Raw genomic sequence first — 9,891 nt, forward strand, 5'->3', positions numbered from 1 at the left:
TGTGTGTGTTACACGGTCCTCATATTGTTGGTTAGCAGATATTGTACAGTTTTAACCATTTCTATAGAGTCTTGCATAAAAAGCCCAGATCCACATATTAATTGTCTTTCCTAACATCTGTGGTCAATGCAGCCCTTGACAACAGCAATGAGTCTCACCCCAAAGGCGATTATGATAGACAGGTGGTAGGAATATATTGTGACTGAACTGAGTACAATCATTAGTTTACTAATTAGATATGATCTATATTATATAACACAATATTTCTGACATGTTATTGTTGTATTTCGTTGCAGACACCAAGTGACAAGATCCCAGCTCAACCTTCAGCAGACCCAGAAGTGAGACAGAAATCCACTTCATCCTTCCAACAGGTTATTACACATTTATTGTAGATATTTTCTATTTAAATTAAATTGATGTCTCAGTTCATTCCAATATATAAATTAAATGGCTTTTTACTGTATTACAACCAACTTTTTGTGTAAAATGTTCACAATATCAACATCCCGTAACTTGTTTCGATATCATTGCGTAAACAAAATTAGCCCGACCATTTGACAGAACTAAAAACATAAAATTAATCTTTATTCTCTCTAATGCCTGTTTTTTTTTTTTTGGGGCAATGTTTTTGCCTATTTAACATACTTCTTATCAATTTGCTTGATTTAATTTATATGGCAGTAGATCCATTTACATTACTTTTCAGGTTGTGAGCTGTCTTTGACCACAAAAGGATAACTCAAAGTCAGGAACCTTGACTCTAGAAGTGTTCAGTCGTCATGTCCTCATTTCGTACTTAGTCTGTTCAAGACGTAAATGTGTTTCAGATGATGTCCCGATATGGTATGACCCAACCAGAGTCTTGCATAAAAAGCCCAGATCCACATATGAATTATCTTTCCTAACATCTGTGGTCAATGCAGCCCTTGACCTCAGCAATGAGTCTCACCCCAAAGGCGATTATGATAGACAGGTGGTAGGAATATATTGTGACTGAACTGAGTATGATCATCTGTTTACAAATTAGATATGATCTATATTATATAACACAATATTTCTGACATGTTATTGTTGTATTTTGTTGCAGACAACAATTGACAAGATCCCAGGTCCTCATATTGTTGGTTAGCAGATATTGTACAGTTTTAACCATTTCTATAGAGTCTTGCTTAAAAACCCCAGATCCAAAAACAGTATTGTCAATTTCTTAACCAAATTATTTTCTCATACAGTATAATGTATAATATCCTAATTTACTGTTACGGTACTGTGTTATTACAAACAAATATTTATTTTTCATCATTTAATTCAAGGCAAGCAAGTCCAGTGGATTTGTACCCTTCCAGTGTCCTACTGCAAAGCAGGTAAGAAAGCTGCATTATTTTCATTAGATAAAATAGTTAATGTTCTTTGTTAACACATAAATTTCAAGTAAGACTTATACAAATTAATTTTTGATTTGTACAGCTTAGAAGAAGACGCCATCTGCAAAATCTGAGGCGCCATCATGATCGTTGTGAGGATCGTTATGAGAAGGCTAAAAAAGAGATAGCTGAGAGACAGAGGTCAATCGAAAAAGGAAGACTGCCTTACCTGCAGGGGAAAGGGCTGGATGACATTGAGGTCAATCCTGAAGGTAACATTTTGTTTGAAATATAGTTTTTAGTCACTTCAAATATAACTATAATAAGTGTTGTTAGTCCTTAATTTAAATAATTGGCCGTAAATGTTTTTTACCCAACCAGATGAAGTAGAAATGAGTGATGATGATTCCAGCGAAGAAACCATTGCTGACCTACATCAATGCAAAGGTATCCTGACTTGTATATATGTGGTAATATCTTTAAGTTATGTCACATAAATGCACATTTCTGTGGGGATTATCGAAATGATCCTCTATCTGTTTTTAAACAATCACATTGGTGGTGATAAGTAATTCCACATTCATGGATTTGCAATCAGTTTATGTTTATATCTCAAATATCAGTTAATATCTAATGTAGAATTGAATATTGCCTGACATTGAGGTTGTTTACAGTGAATAATACAAGCAAGCAAACGTATTGTCATAAAGCTCATAGAACATAATCACATTCATTATTACTTTGCAAAGGCTCAACAACAGAGACTTCTAGGGACCAGACACTTCTGAGGCAAACACCAGAGTCAACCACCCTGGACAACATGGAGGGAACTTCTGAGTCAACCACCCTGGACAACATGGAGGGCACTTCTGAGTCAACCACCCTGGACAACATGGAGGGCACTTCTGAGTCAACCACCCTGGACAACATGGAGGGCACTTCTGAGTCAACCACCCTGGACAACATGGAGGGCACTCCTGAGTCAACCACCTTGGATAACGTACACATGAGCAACACACAACCAAGACATGGTAAAATAGTCACATCCCAAGCATCCTCAAAGTGCTCCAAAGGAAAGCAAGGTTAGTAAGCATTTTGTATTCACATGTATTGATAACATCATATAACTACTAACTAGAATCCTTTGTATCATATCCTCCATTTGTCACTTTAGCAGAGCTCATTGTTAATCAGTTGTATTTTGTTTCCATTTATGAAAGCTGTGAAGGTGAGAAGCAAGTGGACAGGTGATGAAGTGAAAGCTGTTGAGCGGCATTTGCTTCATTTCATAACAAGCTGCAGAATACCAGGTAAAAAGGACTGTGACTCCTGCCTCCAAGCAGAGCCAGTAGCTCTGAAAGACAGAGACTGGGTTGCTATCAAATACTACATCCACAACAGAAACGTAGCATTAAAAAGGAAGATGAATAGATAGAACTAGAGCATGCCAACTGTAGCTCAGGTACCATTCAATTCCAATTTCAATCAGCTTCTCCTCAGATAGTGTTAATATCTGTGGGTTTCATGTTCATATTATTTTATTTTCCTTAAATGATTTATATTGTTGGTTCTTGTACAAACATGCCACATAGGCTCGACTGTAGATCCCACATGTTCGTATGTTTATGTATAATTGAGGGCTATTAATGAGCATATGTTTGCCACTTATGGTCAAATTTTTTTTGGAATAACAGTTGATGATATAGATTAATACTCTGCTCTCATTGACAGGGAAAAGAGATAAACAGTACTTAAAGGGATTGTTATTGTTCTTAAGTTTTCAGAAGCACTTTGTTCTTAACCACAAGTTGTTGAATGTGGCAAGGTGTTTAAATTACTGTTAAACTATTACCATTTCAATGGGTGCTTGTAACAGGCCTCGTGTATGGTAACTTGCACTATGTAACTATGATGTAAATCCCTACGTTATTTAGACAGGTTAGCTGATTGTACACTGTCATGTTTCATAGAAGCTGGATGCTTTAATAGAGAGTTTCTCATTCATTTCAAACATGCCATTTCTACTGCCTTGTGCATAGCAGGGAGAGGCAAAGTGTAGGTGGTCTATTCTGGGTGTTCAATTGATTTGTTAATTTGCATATTTTCGCTGGCACTCAATAAAAGTAAGGCATAAAGTGTTCCCTCTTTTTTTTACATGAATATTGACTGCAAATGTATTGTTATAAATAACAATAATACGACTTAAACAGTAGACTGAGAATATATTATATGTATGAGCTATGTGAACATGGATAGGCATTTCTGTTGAAGGTTACCTGTCTGGTGAGCATGATTATTATAATACTTTTTTTAAAGCTTTAGTTAAGTATTGTAAACCTATGATTCTTATGCAGACATTTCAACATGTAACCGGAACCACGTTCAAATACAGACCCTATTTACAGGTTCTTCATAAGTCACATAAACCTGAAAATCAGTGTGTATCTATGGGCTGCTGTTGCTATGGGCCTTATATGTCACATGAACCCGAAAAAGTCCTCATATATACTATTAAAATCAGGTCTGAACAAAATATAGCCCTAGACAAAATCTCAACAGATGGATGTATTCCTAGAATCATGGGACCAAACTATTCTGATTCCCAGGTCTCTTGGACCTTGGGAAAGGCATGTCCCAATATGTCACATTTTTGTCATAAGTCCTGATATTGTCTATAAACACGTATGTGTGTGTGTGTGTGTGTGTCTAGTGTGTGTGTGTGTGTGTCCAGTGTGTTATGTTTGACACAGGGACACTGAAGAAGAGTCATACAAACCGAAAAAGTCATAAACCCTAAACCCTGGATAGAGGGGCTCAGTGAATGTGGAGTGGAATGTGTTCAGGTGGGTCAGTGTGTCAGAGGAGACTCTGTAGAAGGACAGAGTTCCGGCTGGCCAGTCCAGATACACTCCTACTCTGTGGGAGCTGGAGGAGGGGACGTCTATGGTAGTGGACTTATTATTGTGCCTGACAGAGTAACTGTTGTCAGAGCAGATCAGACTCCAGGACTTGTCATTGTATCCAAGCAAACAGTCCTCACCCACTCCTCTCCTGCTGATTCCTTTATATGTCACTCCTATACCAGTCCCTCCCCCACTCCACTCTACCTCCCAGTAACAGCGCCCAGTCAGACCCTCTCTACACAGCACCTGAGGACAGACCTCAAATCTCTCTGGGTGATCAGGATACGGCTGCTTCTCTCTCCTACATGTCACCTTTCTGTTCTCCTCAGACAGAGAGAGGCCTCTGTTTACTGTGTTTAGGTCCAGTGTGAGATCACAGACATCTGATGGATGAAACCAGACACAATATTAGAAATCATCATCATTCACATTAGAATGTTAACTCACTTTTCACTAATTCATTTAATGTAGATGTTTCTAGGTATCAAAAGGAGAAGTTAAGGTAACTTGAGACTTGTTGAATGATCATATGTTATACTGTATGGTAATATAAAACACACTTATTCCCATTAATTACACACACACACACATCCTGAACACACACACACTGGAAACACATCCTGAACACACACTGGACACACACACATCTTCATGCATGAACACACACAAACATTTCTAATGTAACGCCACACACACACACAGACACACACACTCCTTTATGCATGAATGAACACAAACACAACATTTTTAAAGTAACATGAACGCGCCACACACACACACACAGACACACACATTGTCAAAGCAACTCTTTGTAAACTTTGGTGTCCCTGATTTGTGCTTCTGTAGAACTACAGCTGATATTTAATATGACCAAGTAAGTAATGATGGTGGTCTTTGACTTTGACTTCACTTGAATTAAGACTTATTCTTAGTCATATTATTCACAGCAGTCAACACTCACATTTTCTAAGTCCAGGTTTCATTGTGTTCTCTCCACCATGTTCCACACTGTAGCGGTAAGCAGAAGAACAGACAGTCATTGAGGGATACACCTGAACTCACACACACACACACACACACACACACACACTGGACACACACGCACACACACACACTGGACACACACACACACACACACTCACACACACACACACACACACACAAACAGTAAGTATATACATTTGTCCAAGTGTGTGTGTGTGTGTGTGTGTGTGTGTGCGCACGAGGCAGGCTGCCTCTGCCAACTCCTAATGAAAGTGTTGCTGAGGAGGAGAGTGATAACTCTAAGACAGATGTGCCTCAGCTCACCTGTGTGTTTGTATGTGTGTGTGTGTGTGTGTGTGGGGGACACACAGGTGAGAGCTCCAGCCTCTAGCCCAGCCAGACTAGAAAACACTCATCTGAAATTGGACAATAAACTACAGTTTGTAATGAAATACAGGAATGTGTCTTTACCGGTTACTGCCACATCACTGAGCTTTCTACATCTGAATGAGTTTTCTACAGAGATGAAGCACAGTGGTCAAACAGCAGTGTTGACACTGTGACTATGGTGGGGCTGTTAAGCATGAAACACACTGAGAATCTCACTGCCGATATACTGCCGATGAGTACTTACTTTAAATTACTGACTTTATTGTCCCCATGGGGACATTTTGTTGCACTATCATGCACATTTTTAAAGTGGCGTTTATACAGTAGACAACAAATTGACAATACAAAATTCATAACAGTTACATACAGTATATATCAATGAAAGAGACTAGCCTGCTGGCCTTACTGGTGGATAGGAACATTAGCCCAAGCTGTTTAGGAGGGATATCACACCTGGCACAAATGTTTGTCTAGTTCTGTTTTTCCTGCCGGGGGTGTGCCCTATACCTGCACCCAGAGGGGAGTAGTTCAAAGTTCAGGTACGGGGGTGGCTTGGGTCTAAAATGTTTTTGTGAGCCTTGCTGAGGGCTCTGAACTTAAAGATCTCATCACCTTGCTTGCTGTGGTGATAATCCTTCTCAGCATATTTTTCTGTCTGACAGTGGCATTGCCAAACCAACAAACAATGCAAAAAGTTTAAATACTAAGATTTGTAAAACACAGTCAGTATAGTACAGTTAACATTAAAAGATCCCAGCTTTTTTGAGAAAGTACAGTCTCTGTTGACTCTTTTTGTAAATCAGGTCTGTAGATTTACTCTACTGAAGCTTATTGTCTAAGTGGACAGTCAGATATTTGTATTCCTCTACAATCTCTATGTTCTGACCTCTGATAGATGTTGCAGAGGTGGGTGTTGTTCGCTTCCTGAAGTCTATCTATGCACATCTCTTTGATCTTGTTGGTATTGAGGACCAAGTGTGATTCATCACACCATCCTACAAAGTCATTTAGTACTGGGCCATGACAGAGGGAGGCCGTTCCTTCTCTTGCTAGAACAAAAATGCTACCTGCTGCGTGCCGACCCAGTAGCAACGAACCTACCGATTCTACTTGTAGAATAGCAATGCTTGTCAGTGGCCAATAACTTGACTTTGAGCCAGTCAGAGAGCACGAAACCCCATGTGGGGGGAGCCAGCAATTATTTATTTTTAAAGAGGGCATTTTCTGCGTACATCCACAGATGAGCCAGTCACACTTCATATGCAATGTAGGCTATGGGATGGTAGCTAGATAAGTGCACAGACGCAATGCACACAACACTAAATACTTCCTCCAAGACAGCTAACCACTGTAGTTAGTATTGCCATTATAATTAAATCACAATGGATTAGATAGTTTCCATTAAACAGCTGCCTGTGTTAGCTGCCTAGTTAGTGCAATGTCCTTAGCTAGCTAGCTATGTTGTGCTAGCTAGCGAATATGCTAACATTAACTAGTTAGCTAAACATTTGGCTATGGGCTGGCACTGGCAATATGGGATTATGGAGAGTGCCTTAAATTGTTTCTTCATCATCTTGCTAGGTAGTTATCTAGTAGTGGCCATCTGGCTAGTATCAACAAGGGCTTTGTACAAAATATCGACATTAGCGCAGATAACTTGGAATCTAGACCATAAGCAATACGCACATATATGCATTGCCAAACAACGCTACTGCCACCTTCTGGTTTGGAGTATTTTAACAAGGCTGAGTGGCTGACGACTTCCAAGGTCTTTGCTGTGTGAACAAATACAGTGTGAATACATTAGTGAATACATAAAATATGTATTCACTAACTGTAAGTCGCTCTGGATAAGAGCGTCTGCTAAATGACTAAAATGTAAATGTAAATGAACACATAAGAGATTGACTGCCGACACTGTTCAGAGGTGCTAAGTACTAAATAAAGGTGAAATAAAAATAAATAAAAAACTGTCGGCAGGCAAACGTTTGACAATCCAACCGGTGTGTCTGAGCTTTTAGAGGGGAGACACCCTTCTGTGCGTCTGTCACAGCTGAAGACTAACACAGAGGAAGAGGGCTGTTGGTCTGAGAGGAGGAGTGAAAAGGAAGGTAGGGGGGAGAGATCAGGGCCTAAAGTGCTTAACAGTCCAGAGAGAGGAGTGTGAGAAAGCCATCAAGGAGACCACACCTCTGTTAAAATGAAGAAGCACCAGTAACTACAACCACAACCCCCTCTGCTTCCTCCCCTGGCCCCTCTCTACTATCCCCTCATTACCACTGGTGGTCCTGGAGGTAGAGCTCAGTGTTGCCAGATTGGGTAGTTTCACACCTAAAAGAAATGCGATGCAAGAAACATACAAATCCCGCCCACCCAGCTCACAGAGAAATCTGTTAAAATGTGGCTACTTTTTAGTGGATTGGGCAGGATTTTGGTTCTGATTGTGCTAGAAAGTGGCAATAGAATCTGGCAACACTGGTAGAGCTATACCGGCCTTGGGGTGGGGAAGAAAGCCTCCGAGCAGCCTCCAAGTATGCTTTTATATTTTCCTTTAAGTGGAAAACATCAGATTTGTTCATGTTTAGCCTCTGGAAGACTATACATAGACTGAAAACTCAGAATGGATCCTGCTGAACAACTAGCAGTGAGTAATGATAGGATGTGTCAACAGAACACTGAGGGATAGAGAGCAACTGGACATGCCTAGCTCTGGAACACAGTCCTAGTGGTGCTAGGCTTCTTCACTGGTTTATTTAGCTCTTAATGAAAGAAGAGAGAAGACAACGGAGGGAAAGACAAACAGAGAGGAAAGAGAAGGGGAAGCTGCTGGTACTTTGGGAGACGATGATGAGTTTGCTGAGGTGCCAAGATAATTCACTGTAGAACAGTAGAGGACTCCCACATACTCCCGCATAACTGACAGATCTCTGCTGCTAAGAGAGGCCCACACTCTCATACAGAGAGTACACATATAGAGCGTGATTTACCCTTTGGAGTCATGCACCGTATACCCTGACTGCACATGTACATATGCACGCACGCACACACACACGCACACACACAGACAGAACTGATTTACTGGCTCCCTGAAGGCCTGATAAAACACTGTCTGCATGACCTCACTTCCTGTTGCTGCAGCCAGCGGGAGGATGGATAGACATTAACCCGCTGAGTGGTAGAGGAGATGAGGACACATACACACACAATTCCACTCAGGGTGTTTTACTGGCTGGGAATCTGCCCCCCTGACCTTTCCCGTGTCATGCTTTAGGGGAGGTGGTCTGATCCTGACCTGTGACCCCCACATTGGCCCTCGAACAAATTAAATCAATTTGTCCTTGGGGGGTTAATAATGTTTTCCATCCTATCTATCTATATACAAGTTATAAAACTGAACCTCAACTCTCAGTCTCAATTACAGTTCCAGCAAGTTTAAGAGTGATGTCTGACGTGATGACATCATGAGGTTTTCCAACTTCTATCCTCGTCGCTTAAATCATCCTTCAATTTGAATTCATCTTAAATAATTGTTTGCCCGCTGATGTCTGCCTTTAAATTATAGTATGGCTATATAGGAAATGCCTTTTTGGAAGTGAACCCCATCACTCAAGCTTGTGGCGTAAAGCGAGTTTTTAGAAGATACATTTTCAGTGGACAACTTTCTTCTTTAATCGGTGCAATGTGCCGAGGAGTGAGGAAATACCTGGCCACAATTCCTGGCAAGCCCTGGGAGAATCTACTTCCATATGGACCATGACTTCAGATCAGTCCTTAGCAAAGCTGCACTGTTGAAAATGGTCAGACGGTAATTACTACGAATGGCTTCTTCAAACAGGTAAGATGACAGAGGTACCGGGAGTCCAAGGCCAGACTCAGCGAGATGACGGAGCACGTGGCACCCTATTCACATTGAACTACTTTTGACCAGTGCATTATATAGAGAATAGGGGGTTGTAGGAGCTATTCATCATGTTTGTGTTCTATTGATTTAATCCCTATATTTACCTGTTTAGCACCTGACTGCCCCGCTGATTTACATTTCCCCCATTGAATATATAAAAGGCTGCCAGGTGAATGAGAAAATTAGCTGCAATTTTTAAAGGAACCGGTTGACTTTGTCTTTTAGCTAGCTAGGTCTTTTAAATTTGCAAAAATAAAAATAAAAAAGACACAATTGATGAAGGACGATGATTATGAAGACTAAATACATAAAATGTAAATGTTTGAGGACAGGGTTTTGTTCTTTC

At 40.4% G+C, this 9,891-nt stretch overlaps 1 long non-coding RNA gene across 1 annotated transcript; it reads left to right on the forward strand.

Annotated features, from left to right (window-relative positions):
• Positions 1-2,256: 2,256 nt before the first annotated feature.
• Positions 2,257-3,507, forward strand: LOC123484419. The gene is made up of 2 exons (XR_006658521.1): positions 2,257-2,449; positions 2,588-3,507. It is a non-coding gene; the product is annotated as an uncharacterized LOC123484419 (long non-coding RNA).
• Positions 3,508-9,891: the final 6,384 nt, after the last annotated feature.

Source organism: Coregonus clupeaformis, unplaced genomic scaffold (genome assembly GCF_020615455.1).
Source record: "Coregonus clupeaformis isolate EN_2021a unplaced genomic scaffold, ASM2061545v1 scaf0308, whole genome shotgun sequence".
In the NCBI taxonomy this organism is placed as follows: Eukaryota; Metazoa; Chordata; class Actinopteri; order Salmoniformes; family Salmonidae; genus Coregonus; species Coregonus clupeaformis.